This window comes from Peromyscus californicus, unplaced genomic scaffold (genome assembly GCF_007827085.1).
Source record: "Peromyscus californicus insignis strain IS unplaced genomic scaffold, ASM782708v3 Scaffold_7__1_contigs__length_154581171, whole genome shotgun sequence".
Taxonomy (NCBI): Eukaryota; Metazoa; Chordata; class Mammalia; order Rodentia; family Cricetidae; genus Peromyscus; species Peromyscus californicus.
Window position 1 is genome coordinate 131,996,653 of NW_026294595.1, and position 9,220 is coordinate 132,005,872.

Sequence of the window (9,220 nt, forward strand, 5' to 3'; positions counted from 1 at the left end):
ATCAGCTCCTCCAACACACCCTTGATCTGTCCCTCCTCTGCTTCAGCCATCCGGTCCCTTAAAGCTCTGGAATGGGTGCAGTTCAGGCCTTAGCCGGGTGGTGGCACACTTTCCACACCTCGCCTCCCTTTGTCACCGGCTGGGATGGGATGGCCACCAGCATCCAGATGGCCAGCCACACACCTTCTTGCCCTCAGGGCCTTTATATCGGCTACCTTCCCCAGCCACGGGGTCCAGCCTGATGTGCCTTGGGCTGCCATCTGGCTGAAAGTCCCCTCCCCAAGCCTGTGAGTGGTTTCTGATGCTCTGCATCGCTTGTAGTTAGCATTTTCCTTCTGAGGTATCCTGAGGGAAGAGCTCCCAGAACAGCCTCCACCCTGCTGTGTGCGGGAGGTATCAGGGTGTCCATCAGGGTTCCCATGAACCCCTTAGCATTCGTGTGACCGTACCAGGATGGGCTTTCCTCCAGCAATTGGGAGGAGAGCCATTGGGTGAGAAAGGTAGAGAAGAGAGACGTGTCCCAGGCCATCACTCCTGCCTCTCTGCCCCTTTCCTCCGAGTCTTAGTGTTAGCTGGATGGCTCTGGACACCTTGAGCGAGCAGCAGAGATGTGTGTGCCCATGTGTGTGCCCAGGAGATGCTGTAGCATACTAGGTCTCTATTCTCTCAGCAGGACTGTCTGTCTGTCTGTCCATATGGTCCTTTTACTGTACTGTTTTCTTCTCTGCTCTAGCCCTGGGGGTCATGTTCATTCTTTAAGAAGGCAGGATTGGGTAGACAGGAGTCTCTTTGGGCTTCTCCAGGGCCTCTTTTTTTGTGTTCTGGGAGTCAGGCTTTCATCCTGCATTCAATATGTGTGTGTGTGTGTGTGTGTGTGTGTGTGTGTGTGTGCACGTGTGAGTGTGTGTGTTTGTGTGAGAGAGAGAATGTGTGTGTACACATGTGAGTGTGTGTGTGAGAGAGAATGTGAGTGTGAGAGAGAATGTGTATGTGAAAGAGAATGTGTGTGTGCTCATGTGAGTGTGTGTGAGAAGAGACAGAGAGAGAATGTGTGTGTGCCTGTGAGTGTGCACATGTGAGTGTGTGCATGAGAGAGAGAATGTGTGTGAGAGAGAAAGAGAATGTATGTGTATGAGAGAGAAGAATGTGTGTGTGTGAGAGAGAATGTGTGTGAGAGAGAGAAAGAACGTGTGTGTGCACATGTGAGTGTGTGTGTGTGTGTGAGAGAGTGTGTGTTGAGAGACAGAGAGAATGTGTGTGTGTGAGAGTATGCACATGTGAGTGTGTATGTGAGAGAGAATGTGTGTGAGAGAGAAAGAGAATGTGTGTGTGAGAGAGAGAATGTGTGTGTGAGAGAGAATGTGTGTGAGAGAGAAAGAGAATGTGTGTGTGTGAGAGAGAGAATGTGTGTGTGTGAGAGAGAATGTGCGTGTGTGTGAGAGAGAATGTGCGTGTGTGTGAGAGAGAATGTGTGTGTGAGAGAGAGAATGTGTATGAGAGAGAAAGAGAATGTGTGTGTGAGAGAGAGAATGTGTGTGTGAGAGAGAATGTGTGTGTGTGAGAGAGAGAATGTGTGTGTGTGAGAGAGAATGTGTGTGTGTGTGTGTGTGTGTGTGTGTGTGTGTGTGTGTGTGTGTGTGTGTTCACGGTGCCTTCCCCTTGATCCGTTCTGTATCTAGAAGGTGTCACTTGGGAGGGTGCAGTCCCGTGTCCCCCAGCTCCCCCCCCCGCACCTGCATGCCCCCCACTCCTCTCTCCACCCCCTCCGTGTGCGGGCTGAGCTGTCAGGGCCTCCTTTCTCTGTCTTCAGTCTCTCTCTCTCTCTCTCTCTCTCTCTCTCTCTCTCTCTCTCTCTCTCTCTCTCTCTCTCAGCCCCCCACCCTCTTCCTTCTCCTCTTGGCCTGTCTCCTCTCAGCTCACTTTTTCCAGATGTGCCACGTCTGGCTACTTCATGCCTCATGCTTCCCTCACTCATCCCCCCCTCCCCCCCCGGACTCTGTCTTCTCCTCTTCATCCTGCTCGTGTGTGTGTGTGTGTGTGTGTGTGTGTGTGTGTGTGTGTGTGTGTGAGAGAGAGAGAGAGAGAGAGAGAGAGAGAGAGAGAGAGGAGAGAGAGAGAGAGAGAGCGAGCGCACAAGAGCTCCCATTGTTTCCCTCCAGCCACTCTGCCTGCCCTTAGCTGCCAGGCTCCTCCAGGCAGCTGTCTCAGAGCCCTGTCTTCTTGCCGCCCCGGGTCCCATTGTGGTTCACTCACTCCTGGGTACATTGCCCCCTGCTCCTGAGCTCTGGACATAGGATCTGGAGCCAGATGTGTGTGCCAGTCATTCCCCCTCATCCCTCAGAAAGCCCCTACCTGCCCCTAAGTGGCTTTCAATCCACTCCATGTCAGGCCACCCTGACCTAGCCAGGGAACGACCTTTCTGGCTTTGTGGATCAGCATGCCCCATTCCAACCACATCGGCCTTAGGATGTGTGAAAACACAGCTGCCTCGTGGCCTCGTGGCCTCGTGGCCTCTGGCTAGGGTGGGTGTGGGTGAGTGGTACCCTGCTCCCCACCATGCCCTTCCCAGCCCCTCTCACTCCTGCAGTTTGAGTCCCGGGCCTGGCAAGCAGGGCTCCCTCTGCCCTTCTTCTTCCAGCTTTCCTCCCAGAACTTCTCTGCATCCTGGGCTCTGGGACTCCCTTCCAGAGGACCCTTGCCTGCCCTGGCTCAGACTAGACTTCATACCCCAGCTGACCCTGAACTCCAGGCAACAGGCTGCAGCCTCAACCGGCACAAACCGGTGAAAACGCACTTTCTCTTTCGGAGTGAGGGCTACCTCTGTGGGGTTCGGAGCTCTAGGTCTTGTTGGCTTTACTTCCCTCTAAGTCTCCTCTTACAAAACCTGTGTGCTCTTGTGCATGAGTGTGGACGCATTTGTGTGTGTGTGTGTCTACCCCCCCCCCCCCCCCCCCCCCCGCCACCTTCCCGTTCTCTCTAGCTTTACTTTGCTTTGTTCCATTTTTCTTTCTTTTTCTTTCCAGGCACGTGGTTTCGCCTGATGTGAAAGGAATGAATCTAATTTTTTATGACTGAACATGTAGGAGATAGAGAGAGAAAAATAAGAGTCTCCTGATGTCCCTTTTCCCCAGGCAAGGGACTGGCCGCAGCACCTGCTGCCAGTGTGTGGGAAGGGGTGCGAGTGTCCCGCCCCCACCTGCCTGCCCCTATGCTTTATCTCAGTCAGGACCCTGTCCCTCTCCTCCTCTGTCACTGTCTTTCTGGTCTGTTATTGAGACTGCCTCCCTGATCGTTTCTGCCTCTGCCCCGGGTCCCTCCTCATTCATTTCTTCATTCACTCATTCACACCTCACTGAATTTAGCCACCTCCCTGGAGTCCTAGCAGGACATTGGAGTGCTTGTGTCCGTACGTCCCTTGGTCAGTGTCCGCTTGTCTCGCTTCTGCCTCCCTGACTCTGTGGTCCTTTTCACTTATGCTGTGTGTGTTTACATGTGTGTGTGTTTACGTGTGTGTGTGTGTGTGTGTGTGTGTGTGTGTGTGTGTTTACGTGTGTGTGTCACCTCTCTGTAGCTGCCTCCCTGTCTCCCTGGGGCACTCATAGATACTTTTGCTATTCAAAAAGTAGGACAGGATTTTCTTCTGAATCATGGGTCCTGAGTACAAAAAGCTTCGTTACCTTTGTAATAAGAAAAGCAAACAAACACCGCAGCCCTCACCACCATGAGGGCGGATTGGGCCCCGTGTAGCCTGGTTACTGAGTTGTGAAGGTGGGGGCAGTACAAGTGGGTGGCGGGCTGTCCCTCCCCGGCTTCCCTCTCTCCTCTCCCCTTTCTCTCCCTTAGAGATTTCTGGAATTTCACTCTCTCTGCTCACGCTATGAGCCTGAAGGATGGTGTGTGTGTGTGTGTGTGTGTGTGTGTGTGTGTGGCTGTGTGCCTCCCGCCTCTCCCGCTCTCGCTGCTTCTGCAGCTTCTCCATGGGCTTTGTTCCCGCTCCGTGGACAGCTTCGCTCTTTGTGAAATGACATTTATTGTTTTCCTTCAGCTTCAGACAGAATACATGTTCGCTGTAGAAAAAAGTAGAAAAAAAGCAAAAAGTGCGTGCCGAAGAATATAAAATAAAATGTCAGGGTGTCCACCTCCCGGCGAGGAAGGACGGGGTGCCTCTGGAGTGCCTCCTCACCACCTTCTTCGCCCCGCTTCCTCCACTCACTTACGCACCCCTGCTAAAGCACTGGGAGCCCTGGCTTGGGAGGCTGGCTTTGTCTGGAAAGTCCATCTGTCTGAGATGTCTGCTTCTATCTGGGGTGCATGTGTTGTGGGGAGCAGAGGTGAGATGGAGAGGGACACCCCGGATTAGTTGTCTTCTTCCTCTCCCCGTGCTCACTAGTGTTTCAAGGATGTGACTGGGCCCTTCCTTTGTTCTTTGGGACGGGGAAATAGAATTTAGGAGGGACAGGAGGCTTCCAGGTGTTTCTAAAAGATTCCCTGGAGCTAAGGGCGATCTGGGAAGTGCCTGGGCCTGGGAGGCTACCCACTGCCTCTCCCCAGGAGGCAGCAAACACCTTCCCTTAGGCTCCCTGGGAGAACTCAGTGTGTCTCCATCTGTCCCTGTCCTTTGTAGGTCCCCCTCCAGGCTCTCAGCTCCATCTTGCTTTGCGTCAGGAAAGTGACATCTCTGGAGCAGTGTTTGGCCTGCAAAGTGAGGACAGGAAGGGCTTCAAGACCAAACATGACAGTCTGTGTGGAGAATGCTTGGTGTATGGTGGCAAGTGATAGAGTGGATACCAGGTCACACAGCCAGATAACCGCTTGGTTGCCGTCCACCATTTCCTCCTTTCTGGCTGGATCATGGTAGCCATCTCTGTCCTCTTCACCTTTCCACGGTCCACTGCCTTTCTGGTGAGCCACGGTAGCTCAGCCCAATTGCCTACCCTGTGTCACAGCCCGGGGCATCCCAGTTCCCCGACACCCAGCACATAAGGCACCCCACGCCCTCAGACATCTTCTCACAGCCAGGCTGCCTGAAGTAACCCTATGCTTCCAATACATGGGGTGGGGGTGGGGTGGTGGGCTCGGAACCCTGGCCTCTTAGGCTTAGGCTGCCCTGCCTCTTGACAGTCTTTCCCCAGAACATTTCCCTGGAGTCTGGCTTCTAGCCAGCTCCCTTGTTCTGGCTTGGCCCTGGTTGGTGTGGGCCCCTTCAGTAGCCTGTGGTCTGCTTGGAAGTACCTGGTGTGCAGAGGCAGCCAAGGAGGAGGGCAGTAAGGGGTGTGGCCAGGAGATGGAGAGGTTCTCAGCCTGCTGACCCTGAGCCAGCTCTGCCCCTCTCTGTCTCCTCAACTCTCCAGTAAGACCCAGCAGTTGGGTGACAGGGTGTGGGGCTGGCATCAGACAGGCCTGCATCCCAGGACCACCACTTCTGCTTCTGGGAAGCTCCTCACTCTGAGTCTCAGCTTCCTCCAGACTGGATCATGGTGGACAGTGGACTTTTGGGGAGGAGTGGCAGGGATGGAGGATGATTATACAGGCTTAGATGAGGGTCTAGCATGTGACCTGTGCTCCTAGACGTTTGCTCCTGTGCTGTGCGCCTTCCTGCCACTGTTCCTGCCCTTTCCACTGGGGTCCTCTGTCCTTTACCGGCCTGTAGTGGGTGTAAATGAAAACACAGGGCCTTTCCTGGGAGCTGACCTGGCCAAGGCTGGCCAAGAGATGTACAGATGAGTGTAACATGAATCTTAAAAGGTCTTATTAATAGAAAAAAATAGAGCCAGATATTGGGGTGAAAACTGAAAGATCAGAGAAACAGAACAAGCCACAGCCGACCTCACCTTGCCAACTCCTCAGCCAATCCTGTTTCCACGAATCCTCAGACAGAAAGCCTGAGTCCTCACCCCTGAGGGTCTTAGTTGAACTGATCAAAAGCCTCTGGTTCCTGGTCCTCACACCTTATATACCTTTCTGCTTCCTGCCATCACTTCCTGGGAATAAAGGTGTGTGCCACCATGCCTGGCTGTTCCCAGTGTGGCCAGATGGATCTCTGCCTCCCAAGTGATAGGATTAAAGACGTGTGTGCCACCACTGTCTGGCCTCTATGTCTAATCTAGTGGCTGGCTCTGTCCTCTGATCCCCAGATAAGTTTTATTTGTTAGAACACAAATAAAATATTACCACAGATGAGCATGCATGCGCATGCGTGCCTATGTGCATGTGTGTGTGTGTGTGTGTGTGTGTGTGTGTGTGTGTGTGTGTGTAGGCCAGTGTGCAGCAAAGCTGGACCAGGCTCAGAAGGGAATTGAATTTAGCTTTAGACACCAGCAAAGAGAGAAAGGAGATGGAAGTTTCTGGATGAAAGGCCTCGCTGGACAGGCCCAAGCCCAATACAAAACCTGGGAAATATCACCAAGTCTGCCCTGCAGGTGCTGGGAGGGGTAGAGGAGCCAGGAGGTGCTAGAGAGAGACCAAGACACAGGTGGAAGGAGGCAGAGGAAACAAAGGAGAAACTCAGAGAGACAGGAAGACAAGTGGGACCTCAAGTGTGGGATGAGTGACAGAATAAGACACAAGCTTGGAGGAAGATCCTAAAAGGGAGTGTGCCCAGCAGGCTGACAGGGTGAGTTGGCGCCTGAGGGATGGCCTTGGCCTTGAGAAGAGTCTGGACCAATGCTAGGAAAGATCTATGACTCCGTAGGGTGTGGTTCGGCAGCCAGGGTGAAGTCTGTGCTTTAATCCACCAGCCATTGGGAGCTAGCAAAAGCTGTGGAGTGAGAGTGTGACCTGTGACCGAGGTGGAGCTTGGAAACAGGGTCCTAGCATCAGGGGAAGAACAGTTGTGTGGAGGATTGGGTGCCAGTCGGGAGGGAGGGATGTTGTACTCAGGCATGGCTCTTCCTGGGTGCTGAGGGGATCGAGAATGGATGAGTGAGAGAAATCATGAAGGTCTGTGGGTTGTGAGGGTCAGGGAGGGAGGGCTGATCAGAAAGAGTGGGAACACCAGTGCCCTTCACCAACACAGGGCCCCCAGCTCCTAGCTTTGCTGTGGCTGTCTCCTTTGCTGGGTCACCAGCTTCCTTTCTGTCCCTTGTCTTATATGTCCCATCCTACCACCCCCACCCCCATTCAGGTGAGCAGCCTGCCTTGGGGATCCCAGGACCTCTGGGTGTACCGTTATGTCTGCTGTGACCACATTCTCTTGTCTGTCTTGGTTTTCCCACAGACTGGGAATGTTGAGGGCAGGTTTGGCACAGGGTCCTTCTTGTCTGGGCATAAATGAGGCATCTGGAGACCCTGCAGAGCATCTGGGAGGATGGCTCAATTTTCCTTTCCACCTGGAAAACTTGTATGTGCCCTTCAAAACGCAGGTCAATTGCTAAGATGTCTCTTGTTAGCAAGTGGCCGACACACGGGTATCTAAGCAAATTGCAGGCCACAGCATGGTGTGCCCTTTATCTACACTGACCTTCCTTATTATTAGTGTGTGTGTGTGTGTGTGTGTGTGTGTGTGTGTGTGTGTGTGTGTGTGTACCAGCCAAGGACAGAAGAGGGTGTTAGAGTTGAGCAGGAGTTGGTGAGCTTTTAGGAACTGAACTCTGGTCCTCTGTACGAGCATGAAGTACTCCTAATGGTTCGACCATCTCTCCAGCCCTTATGTTGTCCTTTCTAAAGTTCTGAGTGCTCAAGGGCAGAGCAAGACAGAGCCCTCAAAAGCAAGAGCAAGCTGGCCATGGTGCCACACACCTTTAATCCCAACACTTGGGAGCCAGAGGCAGACAGATCTCTGTGAGTTCAAGGCCAACCTGGGGTACATGGTAAGACTCTGTCTCAAAAAAAACCAAAGAAACATACAAAAGACAGTGAATGTCCCCAGAGTACTCACTTCACTCTGGAAATACCCCCGAGGACCTTGTATAGGTGGTGTGGCTGTGTAGTCCTGTCCAGAGTAGACACTATCACTGTTCCCATTTTATAGAAGAGGAAACCACGTTTCAGGAAGGTTAAGCGATGTTTCCCAGTAAGTGGTGGAGGTGGGATTGAACCAGGGCTGGCTCCAGAGGAGTAAGGCCATATAGAGAGCTGCTTTTCTTTCACAGTGTCAAAGGCAGCAGAGTCTCCACTGCATCTCCTGCCCAAGCCCCGGGCCCCCGGACCCTCTTTCTGTTCCTTCCTACTGGGCAACTGCTCCCTCTGTGCTGTGTTAACCCCTGAGTCCTTCCCAGAAGCCCCCAAAGACAAAGAAACAAAGCCAGCTCCATCTGGTTCTCTCACAGTCGCCGCAAACCTGCCACTACGCCTCTACAACGGTTCTGTTTCCTACCCCTCCTGTTCTCATTAGCGCCTGGCCTCGCCACCCACAGGGGCTGCAGTCAGAGCCCGGAGTCATCCTCGACCCCTCGAGCTTCTGCCACCCACCACCCATCTGTCCCACTCGCTGTGATTCTGTCCCACCCCCACTCCCTGGGGTGCTCAGCGCCCCCTGCTTGGGCCCCACCTCCACCCTCGCCCCTCCACTTCTTGCTCAAACACCTGCTACTTTCCTGAGTCCCTTCGTCTGCAAACACCAGCGACAACATGTTCCTCTTGAGATGTCTCGGGGATTAGTCAGACACAGAGGCACTGTGCGCCAGGGTCGGGTGCACAACCCGTGGCTGTTACTAGAGATTAAAGTAGTAGTATTATCCGGGATTCCTTGGCCAATGAATGGATGACCCTGGGGGCATTCTCTCCTCAGAACTCTCACCCACCCTTTCTCAGAGCAGGAATCTTGATCCCTTTTGAAGGAGGGCTACCTTCTGAACAGTTTCTCCCATCTGTGTAGCTGCAGGCCGAGCTCTCCCATATTTGAAAACCATCCTTCCCCTGACTCCAGCTCTCCCAGGATAGCTCTTTTCTTTCTCCTTCTCAGAAAAGCTTTGCAAGAGAGTGTTGCACCCTCCTCCTCCCAGCAGCCTTATTTACTCCAGCGCTTCCACCAGCCTCTTCCAGGATTTCCCACAAGGTCAAGGTCATCACTGGCACCCATGTTGCCATTTTAGTCTATTTTAAAGATTTTTTTCATTCATTTATTGTGTGTGTATGGGTATGGGTATGGGTATGGGTATCAGTGTGCCACAGTGCATACAGTGCATGTGAGATCGGGGACAATTTGTAGGTTGGTTCTCTCCTTCTACCATATGGCTCCTGGGGTCCGACTTGGGTCACCAAGTATGGCATCAAGTGACTT